At 41.2% G+C, this 27,410-nt stretch overlaps 1 pseudogene; it reads right to left on the bottom strand.

Moving 5' to 3' along the window:
* Positions 1-22,358: 22,358 nt before the first annotated feature.
* LOC126196023 (5S ribosomal RNA) lies at positions 22,359-22,476 on the bottom strand (annotated as a pseudogene).
* Between the last annotated feature and the right edge of the window lie 4,934 nt (positions 22,477-27,410).

Here is a 27,410-nt window from a genome sequence, read left to right as displayed (position 1 = left end):
GAACACTGAACCAATTCTCGGTACATTCCTGATACATATGTATTTTAAGCACTTAACTGACTCATCTTGGATTACCTTATTCTTAGAGATAGTCTCAGCTTCTTTGTACATGTGAGTAACTTTTGGTAATAGTACAGTTGTGAGTGTTCAAAACACACTACGTTTAGTTGACTACTAAATCCACTTATTGGTCCTCTGCTGTTGTGTCAGTTCCACATCTGCAATTGTGTACTTACTTTGAAGTGTATTTATGCTGAGCTAAACTAATGTTTTACGCCTGCCATTATATTACTTATTTACTTTGCTAGTGTATGTACTTATTTAACACTCACTCTATTAATATTTAAAGCATAGGATAGCACATTTTATTTCATAACTTTAGTGTATTGCAGCTGATCAGTTTGCTCACGTGGCAATCCATTTCCACTCGATCGGACGCTGAAACCACAGGTAGTCTCTCTCAGACCTACCACTAAAGTGCATCACGTAATTATGGACGAGCGTAATGCTAATTTCCTTAAACCTATAGGACACCATGAGCTGCTCTGTCTCATCTGACATAAGGGTACCTATGGTCGCATTCACGCCTCCAACTCATAACCTCAATACGTGGAGGTGTATCCTGTCACACACTACACCAAAATAATGTCCAGCTCCAACCTTATAAATACTTCAGGGACGTGTCCTTCACGTCTCAACCACAAACACTGCTCAATTCTATTACACTGCCATTCCTTGCTACACAAGGTGAGTTTAATCTTACAACTTATCTGCATATTTTTCATAACACTAAGCAATCTCTTTCTTACTATTTATTAGTTAGCTCTACAGCATACACTAGGTTTCATTGCCACTTCAGATCCTGCTTGTACATGAATTTGTACATCTTTCTTAAAATATTATTGTGGGACCATTTCCAATAAAACAACACTTTGTACTTACTATATTACCAGGGTACTATACATAATTGTTACTCAAATACATTGTGTCTTAATTACGTCATACTTCTCTATTGTTTGTTACTATTAGATTTGTCACATTAGGTATTTTTCTTCACTAATCGGTAGATAGAATGGTTACATAACTCATGGCTTGATAGCCATGACAAAAAATTTTCATGTGTTGGAAAGAAGAGGTCGAAATTTTTGTAGATAGGAAAGATGAAGAATGAGTGAGACCTGAAAGGGAAAGAAGATCTCACACACCTGGGACTGCACAGCTGCCACACTGTGTAGAGGTTACAGAACAACCTCCTCCCTTCAGCATTCATTAATTGAATGCTGGTTTCAGAAAATTTTCGTAATGGAAAGAAGGGGTCGAAATTTTTGTGGACAGGAAAGATGAAGAGTGAGTGAGACCTAAAAGGGAAAGAAGATCTCACACACCTGGGACTGCACAGCTGCCACACTGTGTAGAGGTTACAGAACAACCTCCTCCCTTCAGCATTCATTAATTGAATGCTGGTTTCAGAAAATTTTCGTAATGGAAAGAAGGGGTCGAAATTTTTGTGGACAGGAAAGATGAAGAGTGAGTGAGACCTGAAAGGGAAAGAAGATCTCACACAGCTGGGACTGCACAGCTGCCACCCTGTGTAGAGGTTACAGGACAACCTCCTCCCTACAGCATTCATTAGTTGAATGCTGGCTTAATAGTCATAACGGAAAATTTCATTTGTTGGAAAGAAGAAGTCGAAATTTTTGTGGATTGGAAAGATGAAGAGTGAGTGAGACCTGAAATGGGAAAGAAGATCTCACACAGCTGGGACTGCACAGCTGCCACACTGTGTAGAGGTTACAGAACAACCTCCTCCCTACAGCATTCATTAGTTGAATGCTGGCTTAATAGTCATATCGGAAAACTTTGTGCTTGAAAGAAGAGGTCGAAATTTTTGGTAGATAGAAAAGATGAAGAATGAGTGAGACCTGAAAGGGAAAGAAGATCTCACACAGCTGAGACTGCACAGCTGCCACACTGTGTAGAGGTTACAGAACAACCTCCTCCCTACAGCATTCATTCACTACCTATGACCACGCCACGTCGATCTGAAAATACTTTATGATACCTTTTTAGAACCTGTCTCAGTTCTTCCTTCTGATCGGCTGAAATTTCATCGATTTCCTGCAATTTAGCTTCTATTTTGTCCAAAATTATTGCTTCTTCTTCTTCTTCTTCTTCTTCTTCTGTGTTCAGCTTATTTTTAGTAAGATTAACACTTGCGTCCCAATACCTCCTATTTTTCAGAACTCGTATAGGCAGCTCCCAAGTTTCATCATCTGTTATTACATGTTTATTACTAAAAGGTACTATACTTACTCCGGTTATTGGCAAGACCATTTTTAACTGGCTTCTTTCAAAGTCAACAACACTCTGATATTTTGACAAGAAATCTATGCCAATTAAAACCTCAATACTGAGATTGTTTACAATTAAACATGGATGATCAATTAAATTACCATTTATGTTAAAGGGCAGTAAAGCTTCTTGCTTTACCGTTTTTGACACCTTGCCAGTAGCACCAATTATTCTTAGTCCTGATACTCTCATTACTGTAAGCTTGTCTTTACCTGGTAATGCATCAAAGAAGGACTGTGATATCGCACTCACCTCACTTCCACTGTCTAAGAGACAACGTACATTGATACCCAATATATTCACTATTATTATAGGGTGGCTTATTCTAGGTTGTACAGGTGGTTCCTCAAATTCATCTAATAGTTCCTTTTGGATTTGTCTCCAACTAAAGTGATCAACATCTGTCTTCATTACATTTAGGTCACAGTGTGTAGGGGTTTCCTGAATTACATTTTCAGCTGCCTTTTCCAGTCGGTCTATTAATTTTAAATCGAAACACCGCACGACTTCATTACATTTAGTTTGCTGAACATGACTGAAATTACTGTAGTCTGAGCGATTCTGCGCCTCCAGACCGGGCATAACACTAGTTACAGCTAAACAACTTTCACCATTATCGTCGGTTTCCTTCTCAAGTGACAACTGGTCACAGCTACTGGGTTCATCGACCCCCAACAGCTTACCCTCTACATTCTCACTTATCTCCTGTCCTAAATCTATTAGTACATTATCAACATCCCGCACAGGCACTTTAGATAAGAGCACATCATCCTCATCATAAATATAAGCATGAATTTCTTCTGCTTCTTCACCTGACAATTCAGTATTTTGTAGCTCTTCCCTATCGTTACACTGCTGCGCCTTCTCTTTCGCTTCCCACTTAGAAAGCGTCTCTAACACGGTATCTATCAAATACTGTGAGTGATCTAATATTTCTACTGTATTCTTAGGTGCTACCGACTCTTCATCCACATGTTCGGTTTGAGTATTCTGATCTGTCTTACCAATTTTCGTAACTACTGGCTTAGGAAAAGTAACCGCCTGGTGAGCGCCAGTATCCTCATAGACGGGAACTAGTTTTCCTGCTTCGGCCTACTGCTATTTCCTTTATTTTCATTATAGTTAGCTGGCATAGCATTGCTTTCCGTACTGTTGTTTACATGCATATTTCTGTTTGGAACAATATTATTATCCCTTGGACGCCATTGTTGGTTCTTATAATTATTTCCCCAATTCCTACCTCCCTTAGGATGGCGAACACCTACTGTTCTGATGTTTACATTGCCATTTTGCTCGTTCCTAAAATTACTACTATTGTTATTAGCATTTCTGTTATTACGTGCTTGCTCCTCATTGGCAGCAACACGTTCTACACGTTCCAGATACTCAATGAAACGATCCAGATTGTCTCTAGGGGCAGATATAATTCTAGTTTGCCAATACCACGGCAGTTTGGCTTCAAGACCTAATATAATCATTTCCGGTTTTAGCTTTTCCGCCAAATGTGACAAACGTGAGATCCATGACCTAGCAAACTCTTTAATTGATTCCTTGCCTGCATTGAAGCGTTTTCCACTCCAAAATTCTCTCAACACTTCATTTTGCTTATTGCTAGACCAATACTCATTAATGAAAGCTGTTTTAAACTCCGCTAATGTTTTACACTTCAACATAACATCAGCTGACCAACGCATGGCGTCACCTGCTAAATGGCTTCTAATAAATGAGATTTTCTCTCGTTCAGACCAAGTTGGTGGAATCACATCTTCAAAATCGTTCCAGAAATCTAGCGGGTGGATATTTTTATCTGGATCGAACCGCAAGAACTGCCGACACCCGATAAAAGCGGCGTTTGCAGCTACAACTTGTTGTATACTACCATTACCAGAAGTTACTGAAGCTACTTTACTCTCAATGTTAGCAATGTTAGTACTGATTTTTTCTACTTTCATCTCAACATTATCTACTCTTTGTACAACATGAGTAGTATCATTTTTGATTGCATCTATGTCAGCTTGACATATGTTTACTTTTATATTAACATCTTTAAATCTATCTGAGCACAGTTCAGATTCCGCCTCGATCTTTTCTGTTAACTTGTGCTCCAGCTTCGCATCTTCCATTTGGAAGTCTTTGTGAACCTCAGCAACTTCGGATTTTACTGTTTTATACATTTCAGAAAACTGTTGAGCAACCTTTTTCTTGATATCCTCATGATTGTAATCAATTTCATAATTCAAACTGTCTAGATCCTCTTTCAACTTATTGCAACCAGCCTTGAAGGTATTGTCCATTTCCTCCAATCGTTTATTAAAATTAGTTTGGCTGGCCACAATCTCATACTTTAATTCAGCATTCATTCTAGCTGACATTTCTGCATGACTGCTTTTGACCTCAGTTATTTCAGACTTTAATTCAGCATTATTGGATTCTAATTTATTGTCCATTGCCTCAAACCGTTTATTAAAATTTGTTTGGCTGGCCACAATCCTGTTACTTACCTCAATTATATCAGATTTTAAATCATCTGTCATTTGAGCATTACTGGCAGCTATTGCTTGTAATATAACATTTAAATCAACAGCCCCAGCATCTTTGGGTTGCTCACTAGCTGGCTTTTTATCACACTCAGGTGACGAAAAACTAGCTCCAATACCAGAATCATCAAAACTAAATGAAACTTCTGATTGATTAGTCATATCTAACTTCTCCTGTTTAAATTCTACTATCTCTGATGACTGTTTCATTTTTAATTCATCAGAGAAACTATCCTCAAATAAATTTACAATTTCTATTTTCTGCTTTACTACAGGGGTCTCTATTATTGAATCATTGCCCCTTTTTAAACTACTGTCAGGAGACAATATTTCATGTTTCACCTTAACATTACTACTTTCATGCATATTTACACTTGAACCGTTGTCTGAATTTACAGTTCCCTCAACAGACATAGGTTCTAATTTAAGTTTAAACTCGGTTTCTTTTGGCGGTTCCATCGCCGACAGTCTTTTAGTGCAGGTTAGTAAAATTTTTAACAGCTTTTCACTTAAATTAGTTCCCTCTGCACGACGTTGTCGGCGCGGCGTACCAGGATTACTGATGCGACGTGGCACATTGAACTGCAGACGGCACTCCAACGGCTGTTGTGTGTTTGTGTGGTCCGTAACTACAGGCTCAGCTCCGGCTGCTGCGGCGGACGACTGCGGTACGGCAAAACTGGCTTCTCGCGATGCCGGCAGCACCGCTAGACTCAGTGCCAGCTCCATGAATCCAGATGCGTTGTTAATCCAATTGCGTCGTCCACATGCACACGTAACCCTTTCACTGTTCTATTACTCAGCTGCGTGTCGCATTCCACTCGCGAATCCGAATAGTTAAAAATCACTTTCACTTAGTTGATTTCCCGGCCGATGCACCATATGTGGGGCGGCGAGTTTGTTGGGGGCAAATATGTTGATTGTTGTACAAATGTTTGTATGTTGAATCAGTTTCTAGCTTTTAGAATGTTGTTAATGCTGTCTTTCACCGTTCTCAACACTGGCTCTCTAATTCCTTTTTAGCCCCCAGAAAGTGATTTAACAAAACGTGAAGCCTGTAATTAGAGTTCCTAGTGCCCACTTCAGATGAGAATATAATTATAGCTGCAGCTTATAGCTCTGAGGAATTAGGAGATTGTCCGGGATTTCTAATCAAAAACGATTTTCCAAAATAGTTGCGTATATTCTCAAAGTCACAAAAATTAAAAAACACAAGTATCCCTACAACCTAACTAACAGAGCAGTTCAGAGTCTAATGCGCTGATGCAACTATAAATGTCCGAATTAAATGTTAAAAAGAATGCTCGCCATAATTTGATGAAAATATTTCATCAAACGCCACGCTAAATTATTGGTAGAATGTCTGTTCCGCGACGGCACGTGAAAATACGACAATACGCACACTGAAGCTAGAAAATGAAAATCACTTGAAATGATTTCATGGTTACGCGTATCTCGAGTAACTGAATACGGCATCCGAGGCTGTTAGTAGCAGTGATACCGACGCGATGCGACTGCCGACACAGATGGCGTGTCATTCCGCGTCTGGAGAGAACTGGGGCCTTGCTTCCTCGCGCAGCGTTCTTATATATAAAGCCGCGGTGCGCACGGCTAAGGGAACGCCTGATCAAATCGGCTCTCCTGACTAGCCGCTGGGCTAGTAACGCATCACTTCAAATTACATAGCAAATTATAGCTTCTTTTGCTGATGGCCGATGAAGCTCTTAATTTAAATGTGCATTCAGCACGCAGGTAAGTATTGATAATAAAATTTTGACGTGGCTAACTTAAATATTTTGGGCGAGAGAATTAATTTAATTGCACTGCACGCAGCAGATGAGCTCTGAACTGTCCCTTTTGAGATCCGCTATCGCTATAATTTTATAGGTATTCAGAAGAAACTTTTCACATCTTCATAGTCATAGCGGACCTCCAACCTATTTAAATCTAAACATCCTAGCCTTATTTCTTAGCCTACTTAATCTATCTTGCTTCCTTCAGTTTTGAGACGAAAACCACAAAATCATGAATTTCCACTAAAATCTTAATTTGTGAAATCCAAAGTACTGTTTTTATTAAATCATTATGGAAGATGAATCTAAATATAAATTTTGAAGTCTCTAGCTCTTTTCTGTTGCGCCAATGATTTTTACAGAAAAACGTCCAAATTTCGGAAATGACTTAAGTTATCGAACTGACATTTAACACATATTAATTTAGTATTATTCCTGACATGATAGAAAAGTTTTAGGTCATTTGCTTGATTTTTAAGGTATTGCGCAACATTTATGACGTCAGAGCTAGTTACAGCAGACTGGCTGGCACACAATGGAAAGACTGATGTGAATTTACTACAGCGTGAGTAGGCTGCTTCCCTACAAGCTGGAAGACAGAATATTCACTTCCGTGTCCATTTCATATAAAAATGATTTGAACGTCTTAAAATAAAATCTCACTCTTTTATTCCATCTTAAAATAGACCTTTTTAATCTACTTTGTTCTCAGATTTTCATTACTTGAGCTATATGCAGATAAAACAATGCTGTGGAAGACTGTATGCCTAACCCAGACTTCTCTTAGTATCACTGTATAGGGCTTATGCTGCATGTATTAGGAGTTAATGTCTGATTTTTTCTGCTAACATTTGCTCCAGTTTCTGTCTGTTAATGTAGTCAAATGTTTCTACCGTATGTGTTTACTGACACAAGCACTTTGTGATCTAGGCTGCTCCAGAGAATTCAACCTCCACAGATGTCGTGAAAATGGCGGCAACGTCGGTGGTAAACACTCTGGACTCGGTTACCAGCATCATCTTCCAGGTGCTGTTCGCTGCGGTCTGCGCGGTGCTGTATCTGCGCTTCTCCGCCGTTAACTACTGCCTCGAGAACTTCACCAGAGGCATGCATCTTCCGGCGCAACAAATTAGATCTTACCCTCAGGACGTTTCAACAGATAAATTAAGGGCAAATGGAGCTCCTCAAGTTGAGGTTGGAAATATAAGGACCAAAACTTGCAAGCTACGACCTACGATAGCCACTAGGTTAGGTAGGGTTTTCGGAAACAACACTACCGACACAACAGGAACGTGTGTTCGTGCATCCTCCAATCGTGAAGCAAGCGACAGAAAAAGAAAAACGTTTCTTGCAGGACGCCTCATCTCAGTTAAAACCCTAACACCAAGACATAACACAGTCTCTTCTCTAGATGCCGCAGCAGTTGAAACTATTGTACGGCCGAGCAACGTGCACCATATTTTGAATATCCGTTCACAGATTATCAGAAAACGGTTTCTAAGACGGCTGCAAAGAAATGGGCATGTGAAGAATTTTGTTGAACGGCCTGCCAATTCTCAGGGCAACATCAGCGATGAACCAAAACATTACAACCCAGTTACCGGCTTGAATATAAAAGGGACGTGGTTGCGATGCAGGTCCTTCAATTCAGTAACCAGGCCTCAATTTGGAAGCTTTCAGAATGATACACTTCCTACATCTTTTTTTAGAATGAACATACAGCAGAATTTTATAGAAACTGATATTTACAAATCTTCCGAGACTGTTCCAAATGATGAACAATATCCCAGCAATATTTCAGATTGTCGCGTCCTAGATTGCACGAAAGTATTTCGGAGAAACAAGCAGATCAGCCTTTCAGGCAGACAATGTCATGGCGTTTCCCTCGACGAATGTGGAGGGCGACGTACGACTGACATAAACAGGCTTCAAAGAGTTTGGCCACTGATTACGGTTCGATCGAAATGTAGCCAATTATTGAAGACTTTGGCTCCGCAAAAATCGAATAGAAAGTTGCAGCCATGGACTTTCTCAAAGCAAGTGAGGCCGGCAGGTCATCATAGAGATGGGAATGGGAGTGAACAGGATCCTCCCGTTGGGATCCAACTTTTCCAACTGGATGTTCGCCAAATAGACGGAATAAAGCAGGCGGATGACTTCAGTCATGTTCAGACAGAAACTGTCGCTAGTCGACCAGCGGCCCTCGTGGCAGATTCTGCCAGAGGTGATGTACGTGGGGAGTACTACAGTTCATGGACTACTGGGCACCGACTACGTCAGTGGACCAGCTTGGAGAACTGTCAACACTTAATTGGAGGAGGTATGCGCTCCAGGAAACTCACAGTATCCACGCATCTCAGTCGTGTACAGAGAGCAAGTAAAGGGTTTCACGCTGGAGCAAAGCCGCAGACAACACTAAACTGCACAGGTATAACTCATTTCTTACATTAGGTCTTATATGTTGTAAAACGTTGGTAATCAACATTAGTGTGCCATTGGTTACCAGCAAATAGATTCCTTAAGAAATGTGCACGTAAATATTAATGTCTAGTGCTAAGGGACAAGTAGAACACAGAGTCAAGTTATTTGAAGTTTCCATGGATCGTAAGTGTAATTTCTCGCTATGATGTGGCTCGAGTTAGTTCCTCTACTATTATACGTTGAACACACATTCATGTTCAGAAGTATGACTATTTACATTAATATTTAGCTACCTTTTCTAGAGATGGTAATTCAAACGTCTGAGTGCGAAATCTCTGTCATAGGTCCTACCTCGAAAAAGCTATGCAAAAACCGGGTGTTTCAATGTGAATACAGCATTTTAAGGGTTGCAGCATTTATTACATTCAACTTACAATTATAAATAACGTACGATATGTAAGATCAACACAGAAAGTTCTGTTTGTATTAACTGATCACTGCTTCCTGTGTTAGAAAGCGCCAGTAGCAAAGACGGTGAGTGGTAAAGAGACAGCTTTTTTTATTTTTATTTTACAGTTTGCATTAACTGACTCTGTTGTTACAGCGCAACGTGCGGTAAGTATTAGGTTCCAATGTGATCCTCAAATTGCTAATAATGTACGTAGATGGTATCATCAGTTTGAAGACGCTGGCTGTCTTTGCAAAGGGAAGTGTACGAGACTAAAAAGAGTAACTGAAGAACATGTTGGACGAGTGAGAATCGTAGCCCCAAGAAATCAGTTCGGTAGTTTAGTCGTGAATTATCAGTTCCATTGACGTCTGTGTGGAGACTTTTAAGGAGATTCTCACAGCTATGCCTTTATCGTTTGCTGTTGTTGCAAGCTCTAGAGCCTACAGACTACGGTTTACGTACTGACTTTGCAAAGGAAATCTTGCTGCATGACGACGAAGATTTTCTGGATCGTTCATCTTCACTCATGAATCGACATTTCACCGAAATGGAGATACAAACACAGGTAAAGTGCTCGTCTGGGGGTGTACAAATCCCCCCAAGAAGGTACAGTTGCAACGAGACTCCCATAAATCCAATGTTTTTTTGTGCCATATCCTTGGGGAAAGTTGAGGGTCTTTCTTTTTTCGACGAAACAACTGTAACTAGTGTATCTTTTCTTGAAACCCTAGAAATATGGGTCTTTCTTCAACTGGCATTTGCTGAACCACAGAACTTCACTTGGCTGCAAGATGGTGCGCCGTCTCACTGGCTGGCTCAGTACGTAGCTGATTAAACGACGTCGTACCCAACCACTAGATTGGCCCTCAAGGAGTCGGAAGACAGAGCTTATTTCGCAAGGCCACAACGTTTCCCACGATTTTTACTTTCGAGGCGTCATAAAGGGTCATGTGCGTTATGTGCCTCCGCTAGCAGCTGATGCACGCAACTTAAGAAACAGGATTGGACCAGTTGTTACAAAAATTACTCCGGACACTTTAATCCTGGTTTCGGGAGGAGTCGCCTATCGATTCCTGGGTGCCGAATGGTGCTCACACTGAACACTTGTAAGAAAAACTGAGTTGTTATTTCATTTGAGGTATTATTTATACTTGTACGAAGGCTGTAAAAAATGCTGCAAAAGCCCTAAAATGCCGATATTAATTTTGGAAGATGCGGTATTTAGTCATGTCTTGGTAAGATTTCCTAATGGTGTAAAAACAGCAAAATACGTCACACGATCAAAGCTGTAAAACTGTGCAAAAAAATGTTCAAATGCGTGTTAAATCTTATGGGGCTTAACTGCTAAGGTCATCAGTCCCTAAGCTTACACACTACTTAACCTAAATTATCCTAAGGACAAGCACACACACCCATGCCCGAGGGAGGACTCGAACCTCCGCCGGGACCAGCCGCACAGTCCATGACTGCAGCGCCCTAGACCGCTCGGCTACTCCCGCACGGCTGTTAAATAAAAACGTAAAACACTGTCAGTCTACAAAGAAGGTTCGTTACAAAACTGTCGCAAGAAAACCTCTTAGAATATTTCGCAAATGTGTGTGACCAACACCACACAGGATTAACGTTGAACGTATACAAAGAAGGGCAGAGTGAACGATTTCACTTTCGTTTGATCCACGGAAATGACTAAAAACTTGAAGTGGCAGACGCTTGAAGATGGAAGCTGCGGGGCAACTGAAACTCTGGGGATAAAAGAATTTCGTACCGAAAAGAAAACAAACTAAAAGTTAATTGTTGTTTCGTAATATTAATGGTAGCTGTAAATAAAGTTCTTTTATTTCGATGGGTGTAAATCATTGTCTTCAGAGTTACACAGAATGTCGTCAACTTATCATGCTGTTGATGATCTTTTGGCTTCGCAGTATTTTCTGTCTCTGGGAGTTTCTTAAGTGATAACGAGCCAGAGAACTGCATAGTTCTCAGTAATCATGTAAACACAGTTGCTGAATCAGGTGTGTTTACTGCGCGACAGAGTCATCCTCAAAAATCTTACATACTACTACCCGTCCCTACTCTTCCTCTTACATTCTTTATATACTTTCTATAACAATTAGTACACTGTTACATACAGGAAACTCGCCAATTACAACAATTATCAGCAGTTGCAAAAAATAACATCATCACGTAGTTACAACTAAAATGCATAGAAAATGGTACAAAATCAACCACAATTCTTTTAAGGAAATATCGTCGAAATGCTTTGAATAAACAGTGCTGATTAGATTTCTGTTAATTACACAGTAACTACCCCATCCCAAATCTTCCTAACATATCTCAGTTTCAAATAAACTTACATTCTTTTTTGGTGTGAACAGAATTTCAACAAATATTACACTAGTTCAAATAAAATCTTTGTCTACATAGAAATGAGTTTCAGTAGATACTAGCAAGGGAACCTCCCCATCGCACCCCCTTCGGATTTAGTGGGAAGAGTGCACAGTGGACAGCCCGTCGAAAACTGAACACAGATCAACCATTAAAACAGGAAGAAGGGGTACTGACTGAGAAAAAAGAAGCAAAATAGAAACAGCGAATGATGCAATCTCAAGACGTGCAGCATCGAGCAAACTTTGGCGCCGTGGTTATGTGGTTACGGGATTGGAAAGAGAGGGGAGAGTTCCGTATTCAAATCATGCTCATGAAATAACTTTTTTTCACGAAATTATGAACTGTCTGGCCGGTTACTGAAGTGTCTGTTCGCTAAATTCAGATTTGTGTCTGTGTCGTGCTGTAACGAACATTTGCAACAGCGATGTGTAGGAAAGGGTCCTCAAGACATACGTACCTCCTATTTGTTCTACACGGGTAACACATGTTATGAGTCTCACTATTCACCGCATTTACTTGCTACTGTAATATATTCTTACCTATGTAAAGTCTGACAATTGCCAACGCCATAGAAGGAAAAGAGATACGTCAAGGACCAGATGGAAAGTTTAAAATTTTGTGAAAAAAAAAACGAAATTTGGGCAAGAGTGAGATTTGAACACTGATATTCCTTTCGTAGTCCAACACAGAAATCACAGAACCACAACGCAATGGGTACCTAAGCATGCCCGATTCTGCACATCTTGAACTTGCGATGTTCACTGTTCCTATTTTGCTTCCTTTCTCACAGTACAGTATACTTTCTTCTTATTTTCATTCTTGATCCGTGTTCAGTTCTTGACGGGCTATCCACTGGGCCATTTTACAACTAAATCTGAGGGGTTTGTGATGAGTTTCGCTTGTTAGTAACTACGTTTTGTTATGATTAGCTCAAAAATGGTTCATATGGCTCTGAGCACTATGGGACTGAACGTCTGAGGTCATCAGTCCCCTAGAACTTAGAACTACTTAAACCTAACTAACCTAAGGACATCACACACATCCATGCCCGAGGCAGGATTCGAACCTGCGACCGTAGCAGTCGCGCGGTTCCGGACTGAAGCGCCTAGAACCGCTATATGATTAGCTATTCCATAGTTAGTTGACAGTATGTTAAGCATAGCTGGCAAAGGTTGCAAACATTAAAAACAGTATCTTTGGTGTTTCTTTCTGTGGTGTCCCCGCCAGACACCACACTTGCTAGGTGGTAGCCTTTAAATTGGCCGCGGACCGTTAGAATACGTCGGACCCGTGTTTCGCCACTAGGAATGATTGCAGACCGTGCGCCGCCACACGGCAGGTATAGAGAGACTCCCAAGCACTCGCCCAGTTGTACAGCCGACTTTGCTAGCGATGGTTCACAGTCTACATACTCTCTCATTTGCAAGCAAAGAAGGGAAAGCAGAAAGGTGGAAGGAGTATATAGAAGGTCTATACAAGGGCGATGTACTTGAGGACAATGTTATGGAAATGGAAGAGGATGTAGATGAATATGAAATGGGAGATACGATACTGCGTGAAGAGTTTGACAGAGCACTGAAAGACCTGAATCGAAACAAGGCCCCCGGAGTAGGCAACATTCCATTGGAGCTACTGATAGCCTTGGGAGAGCCAGTCCTGACTAAACTCTACCATCTGGTGAGCAAGATGTATGAGACAGGCGAAATACCCTCAGACTTCAAGAAGAATATAATAATTCCAAAGAAAGCAGGTGTTGACAGATGTGAAAATTACCGAACTATCAGTTTAATAAGTCACAGCTGCAAAATACTAACGCGAATTCTTTACAGACGAATGGAAAAACTAGTAGAAGCCGACCTCGGGGAAGACCAGTTTGGATTCCGTAGGAATGTTGGAACACGTGAGGCAATACTGACCCTACGACTCATCTTAGAAGCTAGAAGGGCGAATCTACGTTTCTAGCATTTGTAGACACAGAGAAAGCTTTTGACAATGTTGACTGGAATACTCTCTTTCAAATTCCGAAGTTGGCAGGGGTAAAATACAAGGAGCGGAAGGCTATTTACAATTTGTACAGAAACCAGATTGCAGTTATAAGAATCGAGGGGCATGAAAGGGAAGCAGCGGTTGGGAACGGAGTGATACAGGGCTGTAGCCTATCCCCGATGTTATTCAATCTGTGTATTGAGCAAGCAGTGAAGGAAACTAAACAAAAATTCGGAGTAGGTATTAAAATACATGGAGAAGAAATAAAAATTTTGAGGTTCGCCGATGACATTGTGATTCTGTCAGAGACAGCAAAGGACTTGGAAGAGCAATTGAACGGAATGGATAGTGTCTTGAAAGGAGGATATAAGATGAACATCAACAAAAGCAAAACGAGGATAATGGAATGTAGTCGAATTAAGTCGGGTGATGCTGAGGGAATTAGATTAGGAAATGAGACAAAGTAGTAAAGGAGTTTTGCTATTTGGGGAGCAAAATAACTGATGATGGTCGAAGTAGAGAGGATATAAAATGTAGAGTGACAATGGCAAGGAAAGCGTTTCTGAAGAAGAGAAATTTGTGAACATCGAGTATAAAGTGTCAGGAAGTCATTTCTGAAAGTATTTGTATGGAGTGTAGCTATGTATGGAAGTGAAACATGGACGATAAATAGTTTGGACAAGAAGAGATTAGATGCGTAGATCACATAACTAATGAGGAAGTATTGAATAGGATTGGGGGGAAGAGAAGTTTGTGGCACTACTTGACTAGAAGAAGGGGTCGGTTGGTAGGACATGTTCTGAGGCATCAAGGGATCAACAATTTAGTGTCGGAGGGCAGCGTGGAGGGTAAAAATCGTAGAGGGAGTTCAAGAGATGAGTATACTAAGCAGATTCTGAAGGATGTAGGTTGCAATAGGTACTGGGAGATGAAGAGGCTTGCACAGAATAGAGTAGTATGGAGAGCTGCATCAAACCAGTGTCAGGACTGAAGACCACAACAACAACAACCACAACAACAACCAATTCGGTTAGCAAATGTTGCGCAACTGAAAACTGCTGACGACTCGGGAGAGCAGAATGAGTTTTGTCATTACCAAAGGCGCCGTAGAGCTGAGCCTCTCCTCAGCGACATAAATACTCCATCCGCACTACTTTTCGCACTCGATCAATAGGCTCGAAGGCGTTCGTGTCTTTCACATTCGATTCTCTGGTTATGGTATGGTAATACCTTGCATGTGAGATCGTTCTAGAGTTGGTCTTGTACTTGCTGCCCTACGAGAGGAAGGCACTTCTGACGAAGGCGGATAGACGATTCAACTCTAATAATGCAGATTTAAGCCTGGCGATGAGATGTATTTACAGAACTTACGCAAGCAGAGCCGAGTTCAATGTTCACTGGGGTTTTAATACTACATACATACAAGGTTGACATTCACAGAGGTATCAGCTACTGAATATGGGAATGAATACGTAAAGTTACAAAATGACTCAAGTGATACACGCAACACCAACGCACTGCAGAGCGATGAATGCATGTGGGAATTCTAAGATGTCAAAGAGACAGAACAACCCAAGAAGTTGACAAAGTGAGGTGGCTGTGATAACTGCTTATGACACAGCGGAATATGTTGTCTCACGGCGACTGTAGTCGCCGTGCTGAGTGAAAACGGCGGCGGCTGTGCCCGAGGAACATCACTAGTTTATGATAAAAGTGATGAACTGGCAAACTATAACCTGACTGAAGGTGTCAAGTGTCAGGCGCATATTGTGTTCGCTCGGAGTAAAATGGTTGCAAGCTTTGATGCGAAGAGATGGCGGCACAACAGGAGCGGCAGCAGCTGTGCTCAGCCGTTTCATGAAGTGCCCAGTTTTCAGTGAGCTTTCGACTTTTTCTTTTTATTTATAAAATGGAGTAGCGGTCAAAGACTAAAGACTAACTACTAGGACTTGGAGAACAGGCAATCACACAATGTCGCCGGGCCACAGAGGTTTTGATTCCCTCCTTGGCAAGAACCGTAGAAAATCGGTCGTCTTTGTGTTTCTGGAAGAGATAGCCGTTTGAATTTTTACCTAAATTTAACGCTTGCCCCATCTTGAGCACATAATTAAATTATTTTAAAACGACCAAACTCACAAAACGTTTTGATATTCTCTTCTTCTAAGCATACTGTAACGTATTACACAAGCCGTAAAGAACGAAATGGAAACTACTGGAAGAGCCCTATGTTCAGGGGTGGACATATAGAGGCTGCAAACGAAGTGTGTGCGTGTGTGTGTGTGTTTGTGTGTGTGTGTGTGTGTGTGTGTGTGTGTGTGTGTGTGTGTGTGCGCGCGTGTGTGTATGTGTGTGTGTGTTTGTGTGTGTGTGTGTGTGTGCACGCGCACAGATTTTGGGGAGATATTCATTCATTCGTCAGTATGTCAGAAACAGCAATGATCAACGGCATAAGGATGCAGAAGGCAATGGGAACCACTCCATTAAAGACACATAATGTCTGTCCAGAGACATGTGGACTGCAATTCATAATGGAATGATGATGATCTCTCCATTGGCAAAAGATTCCGGAAAAGTCTCTCATTCTGACCTCCGGGAGAGTACTGCCAAAGGGGAGGTGACCATGAGAAAAAGATTAAATAACTAATGAAAGGATAATGTTCTACGAGACGGGGAATCGAATGTGATAAGCTTGAACGTGGTAAGGAAGTTAGAGAATCTGTAAAGGGAAATGCAAAGACTCAATTTAGATATAGCAGCGACCTGTGAAGTGAAATGGAAAGAAGACACGGACATTCAGATGAGTATAGGGTTATATCAACAGCAGCAGAAAATGGTATAACGAGAGCAGGATTCGTTGTGAACAGGAATGTAGGGTAGAGAGTGTATTGTCCTTGCCAGAAACAATAACAAACCAATACGACAATAATAGTTCAGGAATACGTGTCGACGTCACAAGTTGAAGATGAAAAAACAGACAAAGAATATGAGGATACTGAGAGGGTAATACATTATGTAAAAGGAGGTGAAAATCTAACAGTCATGGGGGTCTGGGATGCAGCTATGGGGAAGAGCTAGAAGAAAAGGTTACAGGAGAATATGGGCTTAGGACAAGGAATGAGAGGGCAGAAAGACTAGTAATAGCGAATACTCTGTTCAATATTCACAAGAGGAGGAGTTACATTTTGTAAAGCCGAGTGATACGGGAAGATTTCAGTTAGATTACAGCATGGTCAGACAGAGATTCCGAAATCGTATACTGCATTGTAAAGTGTACACAATATGTTAGTGATGAAGAGTAGGCTGATGTTTAAGAGATTAATCAGGAAGAATCAACACGCAAAGAAGTGGTATACGGAAATACTAAGGATGACGAGGTACGCTTCAAGTTCTCTAAGACGGCAGATACAGAAATAAGGAATTTGTCAGTAAGCACTACAGTTGAAGACGAATGGTCATCTCTAAAAACAGCAATCACAGAAGTTGGAAAGAAAAACGTAGGTACAAAGAAGGTAACTGCGAAGAAGCCATGAGTAACGGAAAAATACTTCAATTGATCGATGAGAGAAGGAAGTACAAAAATTTCAGGTGAATGCAGGAGTACAGAAATACAAGTCGCTTAGGAATGAAATAAATAGGAAGTTCAAGGAAGCTAAGACGAAACAGCTGCATGAGAAATGCGAAAAATTCGAAAAAGAAGTGATTATCTTAAGGACTGACTCAGCTTATAGGAAAGTCAAAACAGACTTTGGTGAAATTAAAAGAAAGGGTGGTAACATTAAGATTGCAATAGAAATTCCACTGTTAAATGCGGAAGAGAGAGCGGGTAGGTGGAATGAATACATTGAAGATTTGTCTGATGTGGTGGTAGAAGAAACAGGAGTCGGGGAACCAGTATTAGAATAAAAATTTAAGAGAGCTTTGGAGGTCTTAAGATCGAATAAGGCAGAAGGGATTGATTAAATTCCATCAGACTTTCTAAAATCATTGGGAGAAGTAGGAACAAAACGACTATTCACGTTGGTGTGTAGAATGTATAAGTCTGTCAATACACCATCTGACTTTCGGAAAAACTGCAAGAGCTGACGAGTGCGAGAATTATCACACAATCTGCTTAACAGCTCATGCATCCAAGTCGCTGAGAAGAATAATATACAGAAGCATGGAAAAGAAAATTGAGGATGTGCTAGATGACGATCAGTTTGGCTTTACGAAAGGTAAAGTCACCAGAGAGGCAATTCTGACGTTGCGGTTGATAATGGAAGCAAGACTAAAGGAAAATCAGGACACTTTCACTGGATTTGTCGACCTGGAAAAAAGTGTTTGAGAATGTAAAATGGTGCAAGATGTTCGAAATTCTGAGAAATATAGGGGTAAGCTATAGGGAGAGACGGGTTATTTACAATATGTACAAGAGCCAAGAGGGAATAATAAGAGTGGATAACCTAGAACGAAATGCTCAGAATAAAACGCGTGTAAGACCGGGAGGGATGTAGTCTTTCCCACCTACTGTTCAATTTTTACATTGAAGAAGCAATGATGGAAATAAAAGAAACGCCCAGGAAGGGAATTAAAACTCAATGTGAAAGCATATCAATGATACGATTCGCTGATGAGATTGCTATCCTCAATGAAAGTGAAGAAGAACTACATAATCTGCTGACTGGAATAACCAGTGCAATGGTAAGAGAAAAATTCCAAGAAAGATGAAAGTAATGGGAACTAGCAGAAATGAGAATAGTGAGAAACTTAACATTGTGATTGGTGATGTCGACGTAGATGAAGTTAAGAAATTGTGCTACCTAGGCAGCAAAATAACCAGTGACGGACGGAGGAAGGAGGATACAAAATGCATACTAGCACTGACAAGAAGGGGATTCTTGCCCAAGAGAAGATTACTAGTACGAGGGTCAGTCAAAAAGTAACGCCTCCTATTTTTTTTTCTACGTTTAATTGTCAGGAAATTTAAATGCAATTACATAGGTTGAAAACCACAACATTGAGGATCATTTTGTCATTTTTCAATGTAATCTCCGCCCATCTCTACAGTTTTGGTCCATCTTTGAACAAGGGCATGTATCCCAGCACGGTAAAAATCACAGCTCTGCTTCCTAAGCCATTGACGCACGGATGTTTTGACGGCCTCCTCATCTTCAAAATGAATCCCACGATGAGCTTCTTTTAGTGGCCCGAACAGATGGAAGTCTGATGGTGCCAGGTCAGGGCTGTATGGGGGATGAGGCAAAACTTCCCATCCAATTTTGACAATCTAGTCAGAGGTGTGACGACTGGTGTGTGGTCTTGCATTGTCATGCAAAAGAAGAACATCTGCCATTGATTTTGTTGGGCGAACTCGCTGAAGACGTGCTTTAAGTTTTTTGAGGGTTGTGACGTATTGAACAGAATTTATTGTGCATCCCTGCTCCAAAAAATCAACCAGAATCACACCCTCTGTATCCCAGAAAACTGTTGCCATAACTTTCCCTGCCGATCGCACAGTTTTGAATTTTTTCTTCCTCGGCGAGCTTGTGTGACGCCACTCCATTGACTGCCTCTTTGATTCGGGTTCAAAAAAATGCACCCATGTTTCGTCCCCGGTCACAATTTTTTTCAGAAACTCATCTCCCTCCAAACGGAAGCGCTGCAAGTGTTGGGAGGCTATTGTTTTCCTTGCCTCTTTATTCTGATCGGTTAACATTCTTGGAACCCACCGTGCACAAACTTTTGAGTACCCCAATTGTTTAATAATCGTGATCACTCTGCCTTTACTAAGAGAAATAATGCGACACACTTCATCTGCAGTCACCCGACGGTCACCACGAATGATGTCATCAACTTGCTGAATGTTGTGTGGAGTCACTGCACTCACCGGCCTGCCGCTCCGCTTTTCGTCAGTCAACGGTGTTTGCCCTTCAGCTTCCTTACAACGACGAACCCATCGTCTAACAGTGCTGACATCCACTATCACAACACCATACACCTTCTTCAGTCTTTCATGAATGCGTATGGGCGTTTCACCTTCTGCATTCAAGAATTCAATCACACAACGCTGTCTCAAACGAACATCGATGTCGGCCATCTTACAAACTTCTGCTGTGCTGCCACCTGTTGACACAGAAAGTTACTATTGCAGTGGATTGCAGAAGAAGGTTTGAGGAATGGCACCAAATTCAAATTTTTCACTTAACTTAATTTCTTTAAGTAGAAAAAAAATGGGAGGCATTACTTTTTGACCGACCCTCGTATTAAACATAGGCCTCAATTTGAAGAAGTGATTTCTGGGAACGTACATTTGGCGCACAGCGCTGCATGATAGTGAAACATGGACAGTGGGAAAACAGGAATGGAAGACGAATGAAGCATTTGAGATGTGGTGCCACAGACTAATGTTAAAGTTAAGTCCACTGACAAGGTAAGGAATGAGTTTCTGCGCAGAATTGGAGAGGAAAGGAATATGTGGAAAACAGTGGCAGGGAGAAGGGACAGGGTAATAGGATATTTATTAAGACACCAGGGAAAGACTTCTATGGTGCTAAAGGGAGTGGTAGAGGGCAAAAACTGTAGAGCTAGAAAAAGATTGGAATACACTCAGCAAATCATTGAGGACGTAGGTGGCAAGTTTTACTCTGAGATGAAGAGGTTGGCACAGGAGAGGAATTCGTGGCGGGCCGCATCAAACCAGTCGAAAGACACAAAAAAGGGAATGAATGAAAAAACAACAGGGAGTTGATCCGATCCCCGATCCCAATATCAGTACACATCACCCGCGTTTCTGGTGGCTGTTAACAGACTGGGAAGCTTACCGTCATAATGATATGGATTGAAATACATCAAAAGGTTCACACATACTTTGTTGTCTCTTCTGTCGCCAGAATACGAATTAATTTAAGTCAGTCTGCACCGAATTTGTGTCTGTTGGTGATTTCTGCTAAGGTTTACCACTGAACAGATTTTTTTTATTTATACTGGGATTCATTTACAACGAATGTGATGTTTATCGCAGGGCATCAAGGCAAGTAAGCTGAGTAGTTGTGAGTTGTGTTCATTATTGTACTCCTTAACAGCATGTGCTGTGAAATTTTACAATTATTTCGCTTTAAATCAGCGTGTGTTCGTCGTAGCATTATTACAGCAGTCTTCAACAGCATGTGTTCTTTGTTACACTGTTGTGCCAACATGTGTTCAGTATTGCGCTCTGTACTGGCACGTTCTTGTTATTGCAGTCTATACTGGTATGTATCTACACTGGCATGCGTTCATTACTGTACGGTATACCGGTATGAGTTCATAATTGTACTGTGTAGTACCATGTGTCCAATATTGCACTGTGGGAGGGGTGATAAACGGTACTATGCTCTTGATGTGCCTCTGTCTTTGTGCTGAAACAGGAATCAAAGTAATTTTATCGTGTTACATTACGTATCACATTTATTAGCAACTAAACAGAAATTAAATATGAACTCAATCTCGAATTTTGATGTATCAAGCAGTTTGCAAAGGTAATAGATTGGAGAATATTAGACAGAGCTACAAAAAGTGAAATTTCATATCAAAAAAATCTTCAGCGGTGACGGAACGTGTACCATCATCTTTGCAGACATTTACAAAGAACGATATTCTTTGGACAAGTTAGTTATATCTTCCACACTTCATGAATTCTTTTGGCTAGTTTTTGTATCTCTCTTAGTTTTGAGGCCAGTTGACCACTTTGCGCTTACGCATAGGTTTCATTGATTGACAGTAAACCTTACTCTACAAGTTCTAAGGTTTGGTGAGTCAACATTTTTACGTTTTTTGACATTTTAAATTTTATAACAATATTTGAACTGGGATGTTTTTATGGGTACTTAAACTCCCCATTCAGCTTCTAAATTGTTAAAATACTCCATATACCCAGGTCTTACCCCCCGCCCCCTTCTACAAATTGTCATATGGGCGCACTTGGAATGAGTTCACTAATGTGTCTGCATTTTAAATTGCAGTTGTTAAACCGTAGCTAATTCATGTCGAAGGTTGGGAAACATATGTTAACATGGTAAATTACGTTAATGTTGATTCATTTCAAAAGTGTACTGCAACTTTAGAAAACTCACTTTACAGAAGTATTCTTCATTATAATCAAGAACTGCAAAGAATTGATATTTCAATATACATACGTTCACTGTAGATTACAAAAGGCAGCACTAACTCAGTTAATCTTTCCTGAATTGTTGCTTAGGTTACCTAATTAAAGCACTCCGTCTTCAGGCCACAAGTGGCCCATCGGGACCATCCGACCGCCGTGTCATCCTCAGTTGCGGGTGCGGATAGGAGGGGCGTCTGGTCAGCACACCGCTCTCCCGGTCGTTACGATGGTTTTCTTAGACCTGAGCCGCTCTGTTCGGTCGAGTAGCTCCTCAATTGGCATCACGAGGCTGAGTGCTCCCCGAAAAATGGCAACAGCACATGGCAGCCCGGATGGTCACCCATCCAAGTTCCGGCCACGCCCGACAGCGCTTAACTTCGGTGATCTGACGGGAACCGGTGTATCCACTGCGGCAAGGCCGTTGCCCTTACCTAATTAAGAAGAGGGGAAAGTTCTGTCTTGGATATCACATGTGTATAATGGCGTGCAGGCAGTAGCTTGGGACCAATTAAAGCAAAGAAAATTAATTATTACCTTATTATGCATGCAGCTTTACTGTATGGTTAAATGATGATAGCGTCCTCTTGGGTAAAATATTCCGGAGGTAAAATAGTCCCCCATTCGGATCTCTGGGCAGGGACTACTCAGGAGGTCGTCGTTATCAGGAGAAAGAAAACTGGCGTTCTACGGATCGGAGAGTGGAATGTCAGATCCCTTAATCGGGCAGGTAGGTTAGAAAATTTAAAAAGGGAAATGGATAGGTTAGAGTTAGATATAGTGGGAATTAGTGAAGTTCGGTGGCAGGAGGAACAAGACTTTTGGTCAGGTGAATACAGGGTTATAAATACAAAATCAAATAGGTGTAAAGCAGCAGTAGGTTTAATAATGAATAGGAAAATAGGAGTGCGGGTAAGCTACTACAAACAGCATAGTGAACGCATTATTGTGGCCAAGATAGACACGAAACCCACGCCTACAGTAGTACAAGTTTATATGCCAACTAGCTCTGCAGATGTCGAAGAAATGGATGAAATGTATGATGAGATAAAAGAAATTATTCAGGTAGTGAAGGGGGACGAAAATTTAATAGTCATGGGTGACTGGAATTCGAGAGTAGGAAAAGGGAGAGAAAGAAACATAGTAGGTGAATATGGATTGGGGGTTATAAATGAAAGAGGAAGCTGTCTGGTAGAATTCTGCACAGAGCATAAATTAATCATAGCTAACACTTGGTTCAAGAATCATGAAAGAAGGTTGTATACATGGAAGAACCCTGGAGATACTAAAAGGTATCAGATAGATTATATAATGGTAAGACAGAGATTTAGGAACCAGGTTTTAGATTGTAAGACATTTCCAGGGGCAGATGTGGACTCTGACCACAATCTATTGGCTATGAACTGTAGATTAAAACTGAAGAAACTGCCAAAAGGTGGGAAATTAAGGAGGTGGGACCTTGATAATCGGACTAAACCAGAGGTTGTAGAGAGTTTGAGGGAGAGAATAAGGGAACAATTGACAGGAATGGGGGAAAGAAATACAGTAGAAGAAGAATGGGTAGCTCTGAGGGATGGAGTAGTGAAGGCAGCAGACGATCAAGTAGGTAAAAAGACGAGGGCTGGTAGAAATCCTTAGGTAACAGAAGAGATATTGAATTTAATTGATGAAAGGAGAAAATATAAAAATGCAGTAAATGAAGCAGGCAAAAAGGAATACAAAAATCTCAAAAATGAGATCGACAGGAAGTGCCAAATTGCTAAGCAGGGATGGCTAGAAGACAAATGTAAGGATGTAGAGGCTTATCTCACTAGGAGTCAGATAGATACTCCCTACAGAAAGTTAAAGAGACCTTTGGAGAAAAGAGAACCACTGGTATGAATATCAAGAGCTCAGATGAAAACCCAGTTCTAAGCACAGAAGGGAAAGCAGAAAGGTGAAAGGAGTATATAGAGGGTCTACACACGTGCAATGTACTTGAGGACAATATTATGGAAATGGAAGAGGATGTAGATGAAGACGAAATGGGAGATACAATACTGTCTGAAGAGTTTGGCAGAGCACTGAAAGACCTGAGACGAAACAAGGCCCCGGGAGTAGACAACATTCCATGAGAACTACTGACAGCCTTGGGAGAGTCAGTCATGACAGAACTCTACCATCTGGTGAGCAAGATGTATGAGACGGGCGAAATACCCTCAGACTTCAAGAAGAATATGATAATTCCAATCCCAAAGAAGGCAGGTGTTGACAGATGTGAAAAATACCGAACTATCAGTTTAATAAGTCACAGCTGCAAAATACTAACGCGAATTCTTTACAGACGAATGGAAAAACTTGTAGAAGCCGACCTCGGGGAAGATCAGTTTGGATTCCGTAGAAATATGGGAACACGTGAGGCAATACTGACCTTACGCCTTATCTTAGAAGAAAGATTAAAGAAAGGCAAACCTACGTTTCTAGCATTTGTAGACTTAGAGAAAACTTTTGACAATGTTGAGTGGAATACTCTCTTTGATATTCTAAAGGTGGCAGGGATAAAATACAGGGAGCGAAAGGCTATTTACAATTTGTAAAGAAACCAGATTGCAGTTATAAGAGTCGAGGGGCATGAAGGAGAGGCAGTGGTGGGGAAGGGAGTGAGACAGCGCTGTAGCCTCTCCCCGATGTTATCGAATCTGTATATTGAGCAAGCAGTAAGGAAAACAAAAGAAAAATTCGGAGTAGGTATTAAAATCCATGGAGAAGAAGTAAGAACTTTGAAGTTTGCCGATGACATGGCAGGATTCGAACCGGCGACCGTAGTGGTCGCGCAGTTACAGACTGTAGCGCCTAGAACCTCTAGGCCTCCCCGGCCGGCCGTTATGCTGCTCCCTCGGCCGTGGATCACTTCATGATTACCCAATGCGGACTAACTCTCTCTGGGACCAGGATCCGTGTGCAGCCGCCAACCCAGAGATGTTATTGCAGACGCGCAGATGACATTGCGCGCTGTCTGAAAAATAAAGTATGCGCGACTGCCATCTATGTATCCAAGATATAAGGGAAGCTGATATTGAACAAATATCAACATCCCTGTCAGTTTTCAAAGGACATCATGAATAATTATTTCCAGACAACTACTATCGATCAAGCGACCAACTAACGGATTAAAATCACATCAAGTTAAAGGTCGCAGTATCTGTAGCACTTCCGTCCATTATCGCACACATTTCCCAACAGTCACCAAGTGCAAAAATCGACAAATCGTTAAATTACTAAGCGTATTGCTTGGCCAGTTCCGTAAATTATATCGGCCAGTTTATGTTTAGACTTAAGCCACACATCAAGTATAGTGTACATCTAGGCTGTAGCAGAAAGATTTCGTGCAGTGAAGTTGGAAATTATGGCCGATAGGTGACACTAGATACTTTTACGCAAGACCCAGTGGTCACACATAAATCTTAATCTACATCCAAACCCTGCAAACTACTTTGAAGTGCATATTAGAAGCTACTTCCCATTGTACCACACAGAGTGTTCAAAATTTGTAAGTAAGCTTTCGCGGGGTACTTGGTGGCCACTTTGAAGCGTCTACCAGCTCATGTATATCAGTATTTCTGTCATGCTCTCTCGTGCATCAAACATATTTGTGACTATTTCTGTTGCCTTTCATTGTATATATTTAATATTCCCTGCTAGCTCTATTATTTATGAGTGTTTTGTAAATAATCTTCTGCGCGAACTCATTGCATCTTCATGCGTGTATTTGATCATTCCATTTCATATCTCTCCGAATTTTGCAACGAATTTATTTGTATGAGTTGACTGATTGCAGTTATGCCTAATTGACAATGTACTCTTTGTCGCGTTTTGTGAAGATACGTTTTTACATTTCTGAATATTTAACGTAAGCTGGCAATATTTGTACCACTTCGAAACATTATCAAGGTCTGATTTGTGCGGCTTTTTTTAAGACAGTACTTTGATTAAGATCACTGCATCATATGCAAAAAGTGTGGGGTTACAATTTTTACTGACATTTTACAAATTTCTTTTACAGCTGAGACATGTTTACGCCAAAATATTATAATCAAAATTTAGTTGCAAAAGACCAGTAATGCTACACTACCTGGTAAAAAGTATCCGGAGAGCCCTATGTATTACAAACTTGATTACTTGGTGCCATGAGAGACGTATAAAAGGAAGCGGGGGGATTGTGTTGTCCTACTACTTGCGCCACCAATTTACGATGACTACAGTCACTGCAAAATAAGTGTCTAAAGTGGTACCTCAACGCCCCTAGGTGGATCAGAACACTTGAAATCCATCAACATCACAAGAGAACACTATCTGGTAGACAAGATCAAAAATCGGAAGCGATACTGTTCCGAAGAATAGACGAGAACAGAGGAGCTATCCACAAACTAGCAACTGGAAGCACAGTCCTGCCCCAACAATCGCACAAATACAAGGTGTCTAGAGCAACAATCATGAAACGAAGAGATCACTCTGGTTCAGGGACCGGCTACTTCAACAGGTCCACCTCCGCATGTAACTAGCCAACATTCTACTCAACCACCACCTCTACAGAGGTCTGAAGGACTCAGTGAGAGGCCAAGTACTTCTGAAGGTGCAATAAATAAAGTGAAACCCTCTACCAACCGGTCACTCCAGAATTTCGTTGGTTGGCTGGTTTATTTGGCAGGAGGGGACCAAACAGCGAGGTCATCGGTCCCATCGGATTAGGGAAGGATAGGGAAGGAAATCGGTCGTGCGCTTTCAGAGGAACCATTTCGGCATTTGCCTGAAGAGATTTAGGAAAATCACAGAAAACCTAAATCAGGATGGCCAGCCGCGAGTTTGAAGCGTCGTCCTCCCACTACAGAAGTAAAATCGCCAATGACGATCTGTTTTCGACACACACATGACAAAAGAAATGTGTTGTCAGAAAAGAAGCAGTAACAGTGGTATTGGCAGGTCACGAGAGCTCAGCGACTTCGAAAGTGGGCTATCCATTGTATGTCACCTGAGTAACAAATCCATCAAAGACAGTTCATCCTTATAAACATGACGAAGTCGACTGTGTGTAACGCGATCGTGAAGTGGAAACGTTAGGGAACAAACACTGCTAGACAAAATCTGGCAGGCCTCATGCTGACGAACAGCGACCTTCGAGCATTATGGACAGTGGTTGGAAAAAATCGATATTAAATCAGCGGAAGGAATCACTCGTCACTTCCTCAATGCTACCAGCAATCTAGCTAGCACGATGACTCTGTGAAGATAGTTAAAAGCAGACGTTATGGTCGAGCAGCTCTACAAATGCGACTTATCTCTGTATTGAATGCTATACGACGCTTGAGGCGATGTAAAGAGAGACG

The sequence above is a fragment of the Schistocerca nitens genome, chromosome 7, assembly GCF_023898315.1.
Source record: "Schistocerca nitens isolate TAMUIC-IGC-003100 chromosome 7, iqSchNite1.1, whole genome shotgun sequence".
NCBI lineage: Eukaryota > Metazoa > Arthropoda > Insecta > Orthoptera > Acrididae > Schistocerca > Schistocerca nitens.
This window is presented reverse-complemented; position numbering and strand designations above follow the sequence as displayed.